The sequence below is a fragment of the Zonotrichia albicollis genome, chromosome 5 (assembly GCF_047830755.1).
Source record: "Zonotrichia albicollis isolate bZonAlb1 chromosome 5, bZonAlb1.hap1, whole genome shotgun sequence".
Lineage (NCBI taxonomy): Eukaryota > Metazoa > Chordata > Aves > Passeriformes > Passerellidae > Zonotrichia > Zonotrichia albicollis.
The window spans coordinates 56909002-56928157 of record NC_133823.1 but is presented as its reverse complement, the minus strand read 5'-3'; the positions used below and the strand labels follow the sequence as shown (position 1 = coordinate 56928157).

Genomic DNA, 19156 nt, shown 5'->3' with positions numbered 1-19156 from the left:
CTCAGGACTTTCAGATGTATATTAAGGAGTGGTGACTTATTGCAATAACTCATTGCACATTGTTTTAGCAATATTATTCATTGTATTATATTTCTGTTAATGTGTAACAGCAAAGTCACTCACTATAAATTTCCTGTCCTAAAGAGAGTGCACAGCACTCTTGGATATAAAAATATCCAAGAATGTAGGGAAGGAGTACCAACTGGTGTTGGAGGTCAAGGCTTTCCATCCAGTGCTGCAACTTGCAGAATTAAATTAAGACGACTCTTGAGTGAATGATGCAATGCAGACATATTTGACAAACGTACCTACATGCATCTTTCAGTTACATGTTGTTTATTCCTGTCTTTGTATGTTTAAATTCTGGTATAAATGACTTTTTAAACACAATTATTTCTAATATTGATCCAGCATGACAACCGACCCCAAAAGACATTACTCGCACTGGGAAAGCAAGTGTGTGTGTGAACTGCTGAAAATCATCTTAGCACAGTATGCAAAGAACTGAAGGAAAAAAAATGTAAATACTCCAAAAATGACAACAAGTAAATACAACAAAAGTTACAAAAATGTAAATATCCCAAAAATGACAACAAGGATGCTGAGGATGAAGTGGTGTCTTCACATAGTAATATTAAGGCTAATTTAACTGCTCATAGAGAGCTCAGTTATTAAATCACTGAACCTCTAGGACCTAAACTACCATGTTCATGCAAATGTAAATTCTGGAAACCAAAACCCAACCCAAACTCAGAAAATCTTTGAAAAATAAAAGGCAGTAATGGGCAATTAATTCACCAGAATTGAGGCATTTCCTGTTTCTATTTTTATTTCAAGAGGATAAGTGACACATCAGGAATATTTAATGGAAAGAAACCCTCAGGAATTTATATGATCAGATAAAAAAGGTGACCTGAAAAATGTTATCTGGAAACATTCTTAGTCAGAGGACATCCTACCACAGAGCAACTATAACAATATGTGTATGACAGCTTGGAATACACAGACTCTTGTTGATGATCACAATGTAAAATAAGACAGGAAGAATTCAGAGTCAGCCTTGTTCTCATCATCCCTGAAGCATCAGCCTATTTAACAAAACAGTTGTAAGCACACTGTTCCCATGCCATCTCCTCATATCTGGCAAACCCTCACTCTAAATATTTGCAAAAAAATAGCTCAAGGATTTGCTAATGGCTCATCACCTTTTACTGAAAGCTGACATAAAAAAATAACCTTGTTGCTTAACAAGGTCCCCACATCCCTTAGGCACGCCATCCTGCACATTACCCCATTATCTCTGAGGCCTCTTATGGAATATTAAAATGTTGTAAAACTCTCTTGGTACTTTTCTGGATTTTTTCATTCATTTTTTAAAGTCTTGTATTCTACCTGCTGTAACTTAGATTCCTACTGACTTGTACCTGTCCTTTTTCTCATTCTGTTCCTCACCGCTCAACCTTCTGGATTTTTTTTAATTTCTTCTTTAATATTATTTTATTGATTGCTGTATTGTACTAACTTTCAGTGTGTAAGTGCAATTGAGGGGTTTGAATTCTGTGTTAATCATTAGCAACATTCTTAGGAAACATGATCTCTTTGTCATTGAGATTTTTTTTTTCTCTAAAGATACCAGCTAGACTACAACCAATTTCAAAATCATTCTGATGTATTAGCCTCAGGTTTTTGGAACATCTCAGACTGCTTTCTTTTCTCCATAGTTAAATTATATTCTCTACTGATTTAATGAATGCTGAATTTTTCAATAAGTAGATTAATAAAACTGGTAGATAAGGAAAGGTGTTCATGAACATATATAACAAGATATTGTCAAATAAGTGGTCTTGTTGAGTCATTTCATGCCATCCGTCCACAGAATGGAAAATCTGTGAACATCCTGGGGAACAAATAAACCAACAAATTCAGAAACACAAAAGGAGAAGAAGAATGAAAACACTTGGTCATAGCAAAATACAAGATCCTGCTAGAGGGATGAATGGCAGGTAGTTGGGATGTCTTCCCAGAAGGCAGCTGCATAGTCTGTATTTACTGCATGGGGATGGGCAAACTGGACCTCACAGCCCAATTTGACTTTCAGTATAAGTTCTAGTAGCCAGAACTCAGGACCCTAAAGGAAATTCATGTTTTACAGGTTTTTTTTTTTTTTTTCAATAAAACTCAGCTGATTCTCCATGAGGAATTGAAAATCTGGCTCCCCGAATAAAAGTATTTTCATTTACACTCATCTAGTTACACTGTGTTTTTATTGTTCACTGACAGTGACCAGGGAATAGCAATCCCATCTGGATATAATAAGAAATTACTTGAACATTTCCTCACATTCAAGATATTTGGTTGGGTTTGTTTTTTTTTTTTTCATTTTTCATGAACTACAAGATTTTGGCAGGGACTGTGTCAGAAGTACTGCAAAATACATTGGTTCCCACAGTGTTGCCAGGCTAGTTTTCAAGCCAGATTGATTTGGCTAAATTCAACTTTTATCTGACTGTTCTAATTTGCAGATGAATATTATGAATGAAGGATCACTGATTAAATTTCCTTATCCATCTATCTATGTAGCAGTTTCACCCACCCTATGTAGCAGTGGGTTTCTTGATAAAGTAATATACTAGAAAAGATAATAAGACAAGTAGAGCTGATGTGAGAGATGGGTATTATTTACCTGTTTGAATCTGAATTTGCAAAATGATATTGAGATAAATGCCTTGGATTACACAGTCCAGCGGGAATATATAGAGAGAGCAATAACTTTTTAGTCTGTAGCTGTCTTGAAGACAAATGGGAATACATAAATTATAAGTATGATGATGTCGTGTGCACTTCATATAGGCAGCTGGGAATAGGATAATAAAAAAGTCTTGGCTTTTCCATTACATATTATGACTCCATGCTCAACAACAAAAGCTATATGCTTTTTCCTCCACATTAAGGTGGAATGAAGACTTTAATCATACTATTTAGATGAAATGTGCCTGGGATGGCAAGGTTTTTACTGCTAGGTGCAATAGATTTGCTGCCATAGCAAATTTCAGGGTTTAGATGCAGTAACTAGGAAGTAATCAGTGGGTCCTTGCATGTACTTTGCATTCTGCCGACATGAGCAAAGACTGTGGTGCAAGTGGGAGAAAAATCCTGGCCTTGCAGTCAGTTGCCATGGTTAAAGCTTCCAATTCCACAAAGCAAACCCTTTTCCAAGCCACACTCAAAGCCAGTGCATTTGGACTTTCCAGATGCCGGTGGCAGGGAAGTTTATGCACGAAGGTGTGTAATGGGAATAAAAAAAGTGCTATGAAAGCTGCCAGGTGGGGACAAACAACTGGAGCAGATGTGGAGTGCTGAGTCTTAGGGAAGGAGACCTGTTCCCTAGTAGGTGGCTGCTGAACATCTGTTCAGACAGGTGATTCATGCCCTTCGAGTGATCATTACGGAATTTTAAAATTCTGAAATTGAATCCGCACCACACTGGCCGAAATACCCCCTTTTCCCCAGGCCTTGAACCATTCTGCATGTTCCCATACTAGCAGCCTCAGTTACCACTGTTTTCACCTTCAGGTTAGTTTTCACCTCTAGGTTAGCCATGCTGGGCATTGTACTGAATTAATTTGAAGTAATCCAATTTCCATCACATTTTCAGCCTGGGCATTCCTTCTTTTTTACCACTTGGAGTTTTCCAAATTACAGATAGGAAAGAATCACAGGGTGCATTTACAGTACTTATAAAAATGTTCATTGTGGTTCTATTTCAGTGTGTTTACTTCAGTCATAAGAAAATTGGAAAAAAATAAAGCAAAAATGAGTGTACAGTCAAATAATAAACAAATTTAATTTTTAACAAAAAAGAAAAATGCCAAAAATGTAAGCAATAAAGCAGAGTAAAACTTCTAATGTGTTTCTGTGGTTCAGACAGGAGATGGGGAGTTGTTCTTGGCACTGTTGCATTTTTTCTGAGAATTTGGTAGGGAAACTTATATCTCAACTATGCATTTAAGTCACAGCACATTGTAGAAAGTGCAGAGGCGGGTAATTTTTTTGGTTTCAATCCCTGGATTAAAGCAACCACATAAACCGGGTTTATGAGGTCAGTTCCAATTTTTTTCCTCATATCTTAGTGTCCCAGGAATGTCTGAAAACACTTTGTTTTTCATTTCATCAGTGAAAACATTTGGGTTTTGCTTAAAAACCAAACCATTTAATTAAGACTTTTGCTACTTCGGGTGTTTTCTTTGACCAAGATTATCCAAAAAAATATTAGTTATTTCAGATTTTTATAGGGTCTTTTTTCTTCTCTTCCAAAGCACATTTAAGTCTCTCTAAAAGATCTCAGCTGGGAAACTAAAGATCATTAGCCAGTTTTGAAGATCTTAGCATCATTTTTACCAAGCACAATCAGCTCTGAGGAAGAAATATGTAAGGCAGTCAACACCTCTTGGTCTGGGGGAAAAAAATCAAAAAGTCTCTCAAATCTGTGGTTTGGTTTGGTTCTGTTGACTCAGAAAATGAATGCAGGCATAATGCACTTATTCATTGCATTCTAAAAATCTCTTTGCTCTTATTTTGACTGCCATTTATTTTTTATTTCAGTGGTGTGAAGAAGCCCTAATCAGGAATCAGTATGAGATATAACAGGTGGCTGCTAACAGATGGGAAAATACAAAGTAACAGCAAGACAATTGAGCTTGATGAAGTAAGCCTCAGTCTCAGTACAGCCCTTGCTACCTAGAAATACAGTAAATTGCCAGTCCTCCTCCTGCTAAAATAACAAGTGGCCCCTAACAATTCAGGACACCACTCAGAATATGTTGAGCTTGTGCTCAAGGCTAAAAAGGTTTAAAGAAACTGGGAATTAATAGAGAGTAAAGCATCAGCCAATGTGATTTCCTGATATGCCTACAGTAAGGATTGGCCTGACTTTCCTCTCCTTGTGAGTGTCTCACAGCACACACCAGCTAGCCGAGGTGCTCACACATTTGTGGAATTTCTTGTAACTTAACCAGTTAGAGCAATTTGGCTGAGCCACAGGAACTGTGTGTTTGCAACGTTTTTGCCAGGAACAAAGGCAGGACTATGTGACTTCTTGTAATTTTTTTTCTAAACCATTTTAGTTATTTCATAGTTGTTGTTGGGTGATGGAGCAAACACAGGGGCTTCCAAGGCTACTTAGCTCATAGCAATTTTGTAAACAAGTAGAAAATTATAAATTAATTTTAAATCTTAGTTCAAATTAGTTCAGGAAAGATTGGCTCAATGTTCCTGTAGACATGCTCATTGCTTTTTTTTAATAGAAAAACATCAGCTGTTATCTTGCTTATCTCATCCTACTCATCTTAGCCTGCTTTTTCTCATCCTACTCTGAGCCTCTTCTACCAAAACCCCTGCTTGCAATGTATGAACAAGGTCAGTTTCTTTCTTCTCTGCTTGATGAGTGGTTTTGGTGACTATAAGAGAACAAAAACTCATAAAAAAGGAGAAAGGAGAATGGGAAAAATTAAAGTAGATCATACGGAAGGCCTCAGTAAGACATCTGCTTCTGGGTAAGGGAAAGCAAGTATTTCCAAGGGAATAAAGTGAAATTAGAAAGATTATTTAAAAATCATTACCAGTGATACAAATATTGTCAGCTGAGAAAAAAGTATTTTTTAAACAGTGACTTTTACTGTAAGTAAATTTCCAGATTCAGCAAACATATAGCAATAAACAATGTCCATTTTCCAAGATCTTCTGAAATTTGACAACTGTAGTTTAAATGCTGTTACAGCACTTTAGAGAAAATCTAAGAATTAATGCCAAGTCTTAGGGTCAGATCTGGAGTTTCTGTGGGAGTTCATCTATGTTAAAATTACTGGAAATGTTGAAGTATACATCAAGATGCTTTAATTATTGGGTTTTTTGTTTGCAGATGTTCATTTTGCCTGTCATTCCTCTACTCATGAACTACTTGGAAGTCTGAATTCATGTTATATAGTGTTTTTCTCTTCTAAAAGAGGAGCAGCAGTAGACTGGTGGTAAGTTCCCTTATATTTACAACAGTAGTTTGGATGTCAGTCACAGCACCAAATGTCAAACTGTGGAAGATATTTTTGCAGCAGCATCTGGCTCTTCACAGGTTTCCAGATGCTGCTGCATTGGTGGTTTTGGAGTTGTTTCTGGGTCATTTATTTTGGGACATGGGATGTCTGACTGTTTTGTCCTCTCAGAAATTGTTTTCTTTTGATTTAAGCTATAATACTTGAGATTTAGTTGTACAGTTCCATATATAATTGTTTTATAAAGTAAAAACATTTAGGGAGGTACATAGAGCAATAAAGTATACATAACTCATGCAGATTCCTTTTTATGTGTTTTTTTTAGAGATATGACCCATTGTACTCCTGGAACATTTTAGAAAACAGAGATCTGTAACTACTAAATAGCATCAGCAAAGTGCTTAAACAGCAATGAGATTTAAACAGGAATTAGTGTAAAAGTCATTGTGGTCCTGCTGCTGGCAAAAATAATGCTATTCTTAGTAATGGGAAAACAGATGATGCTTTAAAATCCAAACCACAAAAAATGTTAAATAAGGTGTTTGAACTCATCTGTGGATTTGGTCCTCAACAAGGGACTGTGGGCAGTTGCATTTCACAAGGCAAAGGGCAAGGCATGAACCTTCAGAGAAGGATATATAGACAAGGGCAAGCTCGGGTAACAAAAGTCTTTGGCACTAGTGATGCCAAAATAATGCCAGTGCCAACATGAGTTTTGGTGCACAGGATATCTAACTCAATGATGCAGTTATTTCTTTTTCAAAATGCATTTCAGAAAGACCGCATTTAGGTCACAATTTTCCTTTCACAGCTCATCAGAAAGGCTATAGAACGTGCTACATGTTCTGCAGAAAAATTGCCTTGGACTGTTTGGGAGAGTCTTTAGAATCTATGGGAATTGTTTAATGAATCCTTCTGCTTGCAAAGCCACTTCCTTTCACTCAGAGTGAGACAAACAAGGAATAAACAAGCTTTGCAACATAAAAATCTCCCAAATTATACTAAACTTGATTTCTTGTCCTTATTAATGTTATTGTTTAAGATACCAAATGTCTTAGACTCTTCCAAAAATTAAATACAGTCCTGGTTCCCATAGGTAGATTATCATCTGTTTTCTGCTGACATAACCATGCTTTAGGGCTTGAACTCCAAAGCAAGGATTTCATGTATGCAGAAAAACACACTATCTTTCAGCCAAGTCAAGTGTTCTACTATAGCAAAACAATGTGAATTTGGAATAAAGGAAGAAAAAATTATTTTGTAGAATTAATTATCAGAAACAGTATTTTGTTCAGTGATGGTAAGAAATGGGAAACAGAATTTCTCAGAAATAAATGCTCACAGAGAAGTGATGAAATGACCAAATGTTATCAGGAGCTTCTAGATCACCAAGTTGTCCAGCTCATCAGAGAGATTATTGGCAGAGCTCCATTTTTATGCTTGCAACAGTCTCAGGCTATGCAATCTTGAACCCCAATAAGGGCTCCAACCTGCAAGATATACTTGCATGTTTGTTTCTGCATGTGTTCATGTAGACACCATTTGATTATTCTCATGTGCAGTCTGGAGGTTATTGTTTACTTCAAGATTATTTTTTCCATTTGCTGAATATTGCACGTGAAAGGACATATGGTGATTTACAGGAATTCGCGTAGGAATATCCAAAATATGCAGCCACAGAGCAACCTACATGTCAATAATTGACGTATTTCTTGTGACCTATAAATGTACAAAAGGGCAATTCAAATAGCAGTCTTAAATGTACTAATCACATGCTATTTCTAAGGTAATAAACAGTTTGGGGAGAGTAAAAGAAGGAATATGTTTTCAGAATAGCAAACATAAATAGTTCTGTAAAACACTGTCTACCTGAGGTTTAATCAATAGCTAATAAAGTTACTGTACAGGTTCTTACAGGATTCTAATAGGCTTTGGAATAGGATATCAGTGGTAACCCAGTCAGTGTAATGTATTTTTAAGACATGATGATTAAAATCAGACTTATCTTTTTTTCAAAGCAATAGAAAAAAAACGTAACTTATTTTCCTTCTCCATCCCACACCCTGTCACCCAACATCATTTGCATAATAGTGCCACCATGCAAAGAATGAACAGGTAAGATATATACAATAAGATAACATTTCATATCAGGTAGATTATTTCATTCCAAGAAATAAAGCAGCAGACTATTTTGTCTTAAAAAGAATACTTAATGACTTAATGAGCACAGAATATTTTGGAAGGAAAGATAAAGTTATAACATATGTAAGGAGGATGCATTGAAAATATTCAAGAATTCATAGACAATTAAAAATAGTAGAAACAATTTTTCTGGTTTCATTTATATCAGATGGAAATGCTTTTATGATACTGCAAAATATAAATTCCTCATGTCTGGACCAAAAGACTATAGCTATGGTGTTTCTTTAGAAATAACTTGTAAAGGTACTCACAGACACAACTTTAATCTGTGAATATAATAAATTGATAATTTCAATAATTTGAGAAGTGCTGGAATATATTTAAAGAAGGAATTTGAAAGAAAAAACTACAATGAGGTTTTTTTTCAGGGCAGGAGGCAACTCTACACATAAACCCCAAGTCTGCAACACTATTTTATATTCTATAAACCACCTACATGTGCTTTCAGCTAAGAATGTATTTAAAACACCTCTCCTAATTGCCCTAATTGAGGCATAGGTTTGCATTGATTGAACTGAGGGCAGCCAAACTGATAGCAAATTTATGTCACAAGTAGAAGAAAGCACCAGAAATAATGGTGTTTATATAAAATTTCTAAATAATAATAAAAAAGAGTGAAAATTTACGACATTGAGGAAAACCAGTAAAGAACGCATTTCTTTCAGTACTTCTAAATTCTGAAAATCCTTCACATTAAAATTATTGTAGGAATAAGGGATATCTTTTCTCCATTTTGTTTTCTAAAATGAACAAGATTTGCACAAGAAAAATAAGGGGTCATTTTGAGTCTTATGTAACCGCTGCATAAAAAAGTATGCTTACAATACAGTTTAAAATAATGCACTATAATTTATACAAAAAAAAAAATTAGCAAATTTAATACAGCTTGCTAGTAGGGATGGCCTAATAGTTGATGCTGAAATATAGAAACTTTTAAAATATCTAAATTAAAACAAATTATTTCTGAAAGAGTTTCCATTTTTCTCCTGCTCTTTCCAGCACTACACTAACAAGGGAAACTTTCTTTTGACTTCGTCTGACACTGACTTCTTCTTTCTTTGCCTCAATTTTCCCATTTGCACAATGCGTCCTGTGGTATTTATAACCCCGGAAAGTCCTTTATGATCAGCTGAAAACAAGATGTTAGGTAGCTGCTAGACTCCCTCAGCACGGCTCCCCACCATGCCATGCTCACTATGGAGAACATCTGTAGCCTCACTCATAATGATAAATGCAACATTTTGCGTTACTGAGCAAAATAAGTGCTACGTACAATAGAATCACGGTCATTTGTATTCCAGTGACACCCACAACGTGCTAGCCACTGTTCTTGCACACACATACAGTCAGACAGGCCCTAAAGACCAGGTTTTTGGGAAGTGACAGCAGTGCTTTAATGACGTGTCAGTAACTGACAGCATCAGAGACAGCGGCATGATACAGGCTTTAAGGCACAATACATCCTAAACAGGCCACATCTATTCAGAGACGAGTCTAGATAAGCCTTTTCATTCATGGGGATGCAGAATCCCCATAAGAACTGTGTTTAATTGGAAGTAGTACTTGTAAATATATAATTGTAAAGGCTAATAAATTCTAATTAATAATGTTGATTCCTAAAAACCATAACCATATCAACTCTCCCCTACAAGAGATTAAATATAAGCATGTAATAAAAGATGATCAAGAGTCTTAAAATATTCACCTGGTAAATTAAATTAATGGTGAAGATGGAAAAATGTAGTCATAGTGGCACGGCCTTGTTTTTCCACATTTTCTTGGTTTAGATGATCTGTGTGGCCCATTTTCAGGTAGAAATCTGTTTTTCTAAGAGATATAAAAGCAAAAATTGATAGAATTAGCTCAGGCATTGTGAGTTTACAGACAGCATTTTGTGAACACTTGTTCTAGTGATTTTTATGGGGGACTGTAAAAGGTTTCTTCTCAAAATGTGCTTGCTATGTCTCACAACTATTCTTTCTTTGAATGAAGGGTATGTTCTGCCTAAGGGCAAAGCACAGCTTGTGTATATATTAGTTAACATTCTCTCCATTACTAAGTGGAGATTTGGTTCTCTCTCCAAACAATATTGAGTAGAATGAAGCTTCCAAACAGGAAGGTTTTTTTATGATTTTACGAAAGGAAACATTAACAGAATCTGTAGGGGGAAAAAAAGAAAAATACTTGCATTTCCCACAGCTTAATGAAACAATCAAAATGACATAGGAGATCCAGTTTCTTACCACCAATTGTAAAATATTCTCTTAAAACTCATGGCTGTACGAGGAATTGAGGAAGAAATGGGATTCTTAATGCTGGAAATATTTAAGCATAAAGAGAAGAGTGTCTGGGGAGGATAAAAGATTGACATAATATATGAAAACTTGTTCTTTGACAATATGTTTTGAAAAGAAAGTATGTTTTATACACAGTCAGTAAACTTGTCTGGTGTTTGAGTTTTTGTTTTGGTTATTTGCTTGTTTGTTTGTGGGTTTTGGGGTTTTTTGTATGTGGTGGTTGTTTTGATTTGTATTTTGGTTTGGTTTGGTTTGTTTTTGTGAGAGAAAAGTATCATTATAGAGATCAATGAACTCTTTCTTTTCTGTTATTTCTGTATTACTCCTCTAGTAGTTATTCCCATGTTTATTCTCTCACATTTTCAAAAAGACAGGTTGCGGGTTAACTATAATTTTTTTTTTAATTTCGTCTGTAAATAACTTGCTGGTTTTTCTAATGTAACACTTTCTTTTCTCCCTCTTTTACCCTTCCGTTTAATGGTTAAGCCCATAAGCCCAGTTAAATCATCTTTATGTTGTGTTCACACTGATTGCAGCATGTTCAGGGCATAGTTGATTTTGGTTGTATCCATTACTCACCTTGATCTTTATAGAAGCTACGATTGTTTTCTGTAACTGCTGAGAAACAAAACTGAATGGTGCCGGACTATTTACAGAAACACTATTAGGAAGTTCTGTCATTAGCAAGAATTACTGGCTTAAGAAAATTTGGAAGGGTTACTTCCTGTTGTGTTCAGATGGAAGCCAAGTGCTGGAATGAAACCAATGCATGTATTGTAACACCTGACATGCTAGGAAGACCTATCCAAGGCTTCTCTTCCCAGAATATTGTTTTTGATGATAAGTGACTACCATAAATTAATCATTAAACAGGAATTGATTTGTAGAAACAAAATGAATATGAAGAAAAATTAAAAGTTGTAGAAGAATTCCAGTAGCAAAAGGTGCCTTTGCTGTCTCTCCTGTGGAGAATGAATCACTTGGCCAAAGAAAGCACAAATTCACATGTTATATCAAACTTCTCAGAAAGACTAGAATGGAGCACAGCAAGGCATCATTCTCTTTTATCCTTGGCAATCTCTTTTGGAGCTGCTCTGTATAATGCTGGCACTCTCTTGATGAAAGAATATCCACAGCCCTAAATCTTCATTGCCTGGAGAACCTAGCATTTCTTACTTGCATGCTGCACAGCTTCCAGGGAAAACAGCAGATCCCAGAAGGTCATAACCAGGTAGTCAGTCTGGAGGCTGTCCTGAGTGGGCTCCCCAAAGGCTCACTACTGGGCCACTGTTGTTTAACTTCTTCATCAGTGACTGGGATGAAGGTCCAGATGCCTCCTCAGCGGATTCACTGACAACACAAAGATGGGAGGAGTGAGCAACACCCCTGAGTGCTGTGCAGCCCGTCAGAAGGACCTGGTGATGTTGGAGAGATGGGCAGAAGGGAACCCATTCGAATTCAGCAGAAGCAAATGCAGGGTGCTACACCAGGGGAGGAATTAGGACCCCTAATTCTCCTAGGCCATGTGATCCCCTTTATACCTACAACTTTGGGGGTTTTTCTGTTTGACATCATTAACATGCACAAAGTATGTTTTGCCAGTTTTTCATAAAAGCTGTTACAGAACTGATTATTAAGCAAAATTTACTTTTCAGTAAACCTGTCTACAAGCTCCTCTGCATAATTTAACAGCAATTTATAAAGTGACAGTTGCAAGGTAGTCCCATAAGATGAAAAAGCATCAGAGGAAATAAAGTTTTTCAAGAAGAAAATCTTGTGCACTGGTGTGACTTGCATTATTAACAAGATTATCTCATAAGATAGTGTTGTTAATAATAAACATAGACACATTTTTCACACTGCATTGGAATGGTGATTCTTAGCTTCAGTCACGCAAAGAAAAATTATTAACAGACATGAAACTAACCTCTTTGGAAAAGGCCTTAAAAGGATATTGCAGCACAGATAAAACACAAACTCACAGACCTCACAAATTTTAAGTCTGGAAAGCCTGGCCATTCAAGAGGAAGTTTCTACTTAAGTAAACAAATGTTTGAAAGCAAGGAAATATAAAATTAATGGCATGCAGACAACATACATCTGCTGTCATACTCCTTCCACAGCCAGAGAGTTTAAGGAAACTTTTCAACATTGAATCTCTGAGTTTTTTAACCTTATGGACTGCTTAACCAAGGAATTTTGACTTTTTTTCCCAGCTTAAATGCTGAATATTGACTGTCTATTTTCTTGGCTGCAGACTAGATGAGAAAACTTCAAGATAACATAGCACAAGCATATTTATAGCAAGTTCCCAGGAGCAGAGATAAAGATCTAAGATTTTCTGCACTTTAGAGGAGATGTGTCACTTAACAACATGCAGAAGACATAGTCAAAACAGGACAAATGTAAGTTAGTGTCTAGCTGCATACAGATATCTTATAAAAGATCTGGAATTCTGACAAAACAATTCAGAGCAATTCAGCACCCACACTCTAGGGGACAAAACAAACTTATTAAGTAATATTGGGTTTTCTCGTGTAATTTTAAAAATGACATTGTTCAAAATGAAGAAAATGAACAAAGGGCATATTGTTTTTCATAGCCTGCAAAATTGCTCATCTTGTTAGATTTGGCTTATGATGCAAGTTATACTTCAAAGCCTTTGTAATAAAGAACACTTGTTTTTGTCACGTGTGTTTGATTTACTCAAGCTATTATCCTAAGTGGAACTTGTGATTTGGAATTGGTTCATAAGCAATATGGTTTTCCATACCAGTTGAATACATGAAGTTTCTCACTTTTACAGGGCTAATTAAGAGATAATGAAAAAGAGATAATATCTTCCCCCAATTTTTCCATTAAAAATAAAAAGCTACAATCCTTCTGTCTACATAGGACACGTTGTAATAATTTAAACAGATGCTAAGAATGATAAGTACTGACAGCATGTTTTATTGTGCACAATGAAAGTCTCCAACTTTGCAAAGAAATTACATTTTCTGTTTATCTTATCACTAGTAATAAGAAATTCATATGGACATTAAAAAATCTCAAATTTCATATTATCAATCAGGCAGAAAACTAAAAAATATAAACAACGTAGAACAATATGAGAACCCATCCCTTCCCATACATATACACTTTCTGAACTGAGTTTGAATTTGAAACAATATTGTCTCAGTCTGCTTGAAAGAACAGTGCACACTATCTAGACTAAGAAAGAGGCTGGAGCTGGTGTTAGGTTTGTCTTGTTTCCAAGAGGTATTTTATGTATTCTTTCTACTAATACTGGTTTGATTTCAGCCTTTTGCCTTATAACACATTTTTATATAGCTGATTGATTTGGCACAGGTCTTCAGAAAAGCAGCCTTGTGTTGCTGGCTACTCATCTTTTAAGTAAATTTATGTCTTCCATAGTATCAATTAAATGTGAAGATGAAACAGAATATGCACAAATTTTTTATACTGAAGATGCAAGAGATGGGAGACAGAAAGATGAAAGACGAAAATCTGAAAAGTTGAAAAGTACAAATTGTATACTACAACTAAATATTGTCTTGTGTACAATCCTTCTCCCTACATTTAAGCCCTTGACAAAAACCATGATATTTAAAACATGCATTTAAAAAAAATTCTTAACCTCCAGGATGACTTAATTAATGACGTGCTCTTTCTGCATACTTGTCATGTCTTCTCCATCTTGCTTTATGTGGTATAGTTGTTTTCTCGAGAGAAAAAGGCTTTAAAAAAAAAAAAACTTTACATACACAGTTGGAAATACATTTAAAGTCAGGCCTATCCATCCTCTTCACACATCAAATGAATCCTTTTGGATTCAACACAGATTGTCTATTCTTCATTGTACGTGTTCATATACGACATCCTTTTAATCCTAGTGACTTACTATCTCTGTAAGAACACTCTCTCCTATGAAAGAACAAAAGACAGAAACTAACAAAAAAATGCTCCATTATACAAGAGTAGAATGGCTCAACATATTTGAAGTGAGCTATTTATAGAAATAATTGTGAAGTTATAAGCATTTAAATCACCCCCTTGTTTTTCTGCTTTGCTCATGACAATGACCTAAAGAGGCAAAATGTCCTGGAGACACTGGGATGGAAATTCATAACCATAACGAAATTCCTCCATACAGCCTGTGGATTGTTATGCTAACCTGATGCAGGAAAGGCCCTTGAATGGATACATAAGCACTCCAAAGAAGAGAGAAGTAGGTATAAAATCACCTAGGCAGGAGCTCACAACATCCTCTACCAATATCTCCATTAAGATCTAATTAGTTGTTCATGTCCATTAACACAAGACAGGAAGCAATTAGTTGAATTGTTGAAAGAAGGATGTCCAAGAGTGGAAGGAAATGCCCTAACTCTAATGGCAGCTCAGTCCATTTGATCGCCTAATGCTTTGCTGCTGCTTTCAGGTCAGAGAAAGACCATATTAGAAAGAGTGCCTACTATTTATTAAATTTCTTCTATTGAAATATTCAAACTTCCTTCTTGAGCCATCAAGAATCTTTCTGTATCAGACTTGTCACTGATCAGCACCAATCGGTGTTCATAGATTATTTTTAGGTGACAGCAGGCAAAGAAATAGTTCATGCACTACACATTAATAGAATTAGTATTACTGCTTGCAATACTGCTGCTATAACTGATAGCAATATTACTATTTTTTAGGCTTTTTTCTTTTGTCTAGCTGATTTTAAGATTTTAATTCAAAATACAAGCAGGAAAACAAAAGGTAGAAAAACCCTAAGGGTCAATCAGTTCATGAATTGACAGAGAATTGTAATCAGAATACAAATTAGATCATGTGATCCTCAAAAATCATCCTGGTCAGTTTAGTACACCCCTTCTTCTTCTGTCACAACACAAAGAGACAGCAACATGACAGTACATGCCTATAGCAGTTTAACATGCAGCAATGTAGTTATACTTTTCTTCACATACAAAATGTTAATGATGAAAGTTCTTCATTAAATTTACCCATGAGGTATCATAAGATTTAGGGAATGACTCCTCTTTTCAGAGCAGGTTATAGTCTCACCATCAGAAATTTACTTGAGTTACGAGATACTTATATAGAGACATGTTAATGTAATATGTAACTCTTAATAACACTGAAATCAACTGAAAGTGAACATTCATCCATATTGCTTTAAAAACATGAATATTGCACTAAAAGTATAGATATTATCTTTTTTTTTAGCAAGGCATTATTAACTGCATTAAGCACCAAAATCTCATTTTATTCTACAAATTATAGAATATGAGAACACTGGGAAAGTAAGCAAATGGGGTCTTTGAAGTCGTAAACAAAGGAAAGTTATAAAACTTTCATGGGAAAATAAGCAACTATTTACTGTAGGGTATTGCTCAAACCTGCATTATTTTTTACAGGCAAGAAGGCAACTGTAATATTTTAAAGCTCTTGTTACAGTAGCAGGACATGCTTTTGCTTTCATAGCCTCCTTTCTCAGGTGGTTGCCACATGTTTGGCTTCTGTGCAAAGGTATATTATTTCATGACTTACCTCTCTGGCACACAGTTTGGTTGAGAATGGGGAGATTTCTTTTAGGATTAGAAAGTTTAGCCATTCTGCAGAATAAATATAAACCAGCACAGCAGAGGCTAAACTGTGGATTACAGAAGAGAAAGGAAACAATTGAAGAATGAATCAAAATATAGATTCTGGCCACTGCTCAGAGGAGCCTGGAATGATAGAAGCAGCTATCCACTTGAATTGAGGGACTGACCCAAATTTCCTTATTATAGAATCATATGAACATTTGGGTTGGAAGGGACCTTAAAAACCATCCAGTTCTGACTGTCCTGCCATGGGGGGATGGTTTTCTTTTCTAGAAAGGAATGTTTAGTTGTAAATATGTCTGTTTAAAAAAATCAGAAACTCATGCAAGTAATGTACAAGATCCTTCAATAGCTATCCAAAACCCTTCAGAACCAGCCTTAAGACTCCAAAAGTCCATAAATTCTCCTTTCCATTATTAGCAAATATTAGAGCCAAAACAGCAATTTACACTCCACACACCAAATATGTCTTCTAAATTAATCTCATGGAAATTGTAACTGATGTCTAAAAATTTTAGTTTGTTTGCTTATTCATTTTGCTCTTTTGAGATTTCTTTGGGACCACAAGCAAGTCAGGGCCGAAAAACACTGTGAGAGGCTGATTTTATGGTATTTACCATCTGACCAGAAAGAATTACAGAAATCTCCCAGAGGTGTTTACAATCAAGAGGTCTGCACAGCAAAAGAACTTATGAGTTCTTTCACTAAAATAGCTCATTTGCCAACGTGTTCAAGTTTCACCCTCAATAGAACTGAGATTACCTCAATTCAAAACCAAAAACACCAGTGCAAAAATAAATGTCTACTGCTGTATGGTAATATCATGATGTGAGATATCCTTTACTTTCAGTGGGTGAGCGTGTAGCAGCTGGGGTAATATTTTCTTCAGTAACATAAGCACAGTTCATAATTATTTTCCTAGCCCTGTATTTTTAGCACTTTTCTTGTTTCAGCCACAAGTAACTAAAACTCAATACATTAAAATTATGTAAAATTTACTGTGCTGCTCTTTTCTTCGACATTTCCTAAGCATGATGCTGTTTAAAATAATTTTTTATTGTGCCATTCAGAGGGAAGGAATCAGAAAAGTGAGAGAAGCCTGAATATGCTCCAAGTTCTCTTTTGGGTTTGATTCTTGCTGTTCTGCCTGCTTTCTTTGATGGCTTCACCACTTTGAGCCACACACATGCAGAGGTCAGTTGTGCTAACCTCCATAGGACAGATTTTATCTGGTATGGCAGTTCAGACTCCAAAGCAGCTGCTAGTTCATGTCATCAGCACATCTGGCTCCATATATCTTGAATTTTCCTTTTAACAATGTAGCTGGATGTATATGAAAGACTAAGCATGGGGTCATCTGCTCCTGAGGTGTTAGTCTTACTGTGAGCCTCATAAATAGTTTCCTTATTTTCTTTTCCCAGGGATAGGACTTAAGTCTGCCTCAGATGCAGTTTTTCATCCAGGGCAAAATCCTGTCTCCAATGCTAGCAATTAGCATTTTGGTATTGATTTTCATAATGGCAGAATTTTTTCTTAGATGTACAGTAAAGGGAGCTGAGGAACACTGAGAAAATTCAGCAGGTGGCCAACGTAAGCATAATACTTCTGGGAAAAAATATGAAACTTAATAATATTTCATTAATCTTGTAATAATATAATTATATAATATACCATATAAAATTGTATACAATTTAATGTATTATAATTAGTTATATAATTTATTCGTTTATTTGTAATTATTTTTTATCTAAGCCCTTCTGACAATTTCGTCATCCGTAAATCAGGATAATCTTTTTGCAGATTATTTTCCGTCTTTCCCATTAACACTTTTCTTCCAATGCATATTGCCAGGAAAATAGTTTCTGTATCTATAGTTATTTAGATACAGAATATATTTGATTTTTTATAGAATTAGATGTAATATGTAAAGAGAGGAACAGTCTCTTTTTGTACACATTTTAATTCCTTGTATAGATTTACATCTTCATCCTTGAACAAGTAATTTCTTATGCTTATTTAGATGCACAGTTTTATTGATTTGCAGAAGGTACTCATTTAAGGATGTATGCTTGACTAACTATTTATGAAAGAAGGGCCATAGGACTTATTACAAATAGTCTGAAAAGAAAATCTTAGCATCAAAACTGGTTATCAGCACTTCTTTCTTCAAAAATGTCAAAAGTAAACAGATTAAAATATTACTTACCACCTTGTTCAATAAACAGGATTCTGCATTATACTGTTCTTACTGGAGCTCAGAGAAGAATTTAAAAAGTTAAATTCATGCTGAAATACTTTGCTGAGTCAAGGCCCAGATGGATAATCGATATTTCACAGATATAGTGGAAGGTTAGGTCTTAGAGGTCAACTTGATACCTAGACTTTGGAATTTAATACAAAAAGGTTTACTTACAAAACTTAGCAGAGCGTGTTAAGTATTCAAGAGAGAACTTCTTTATCCAGTTTATTTTAAATTCACTTCTCTGTGTGCTTGTATTCACTAGAGATTCATGTTCTACTCATAAACCCTGTTATAAATTTTTTATTCTGATTTCAAATGCTGCAATACTTTTTCTAATAATAAATGCTATCCCAAAGGGACTGTGAATATGCTGATCACAAAAAGCATCTCATGGGAGCTTCCATAACAATGAGATGCAGACCCTCTGGCTTCTCACAAGAAAGTAAAGAGAATCTCTCTTTAATATCTGTATCTACTGATCATTTTTCATACAACATAGTGACATATTTATCTTCATGAAAGAGCATATTTTTTATACAAAAAATTCAACTTGCTATGTGTATGATTTGGTGGCAGATCATATATTAATGAATTACACAGTGTAGTTGCTTATTATTTTGAATTAGATTGCAATGTTTTTTCTAAATATTTTCCCTTCAACTCCTCTCTCAAATAAGGAATGTTCAATAATGAAAACATAGTTCTACGTATATTGTAAAGTCAGTGTCACACTGATGTATCTCCTCTGATTTTTGACCAAAA

At 35.3% G+C, this 19156-nt stretch overlaps 1 long non-coding RNA gene across 1 annotated transcript in view; it reads left to right on the top strand.

Moving 5' to 3' along the window:
• The window catches only part of LOC141729046 (uncharacterized), a 74745-nt gene that overhangs the window by 12697 nt on the left and 42892 nt on the right, over nucleotides 1-19156 (top strand). Inside the window, exon 2 of the long non-coding RNA XR_012580291.1 lies at nucleotides 5918-6023. This is a non-coding gene — a long non-coding RNA (uncharacterized LOC141729046). The remainder of the gene's footprint in view (nucleotides 1-5917; nucleotides 6024-19156) is intronic.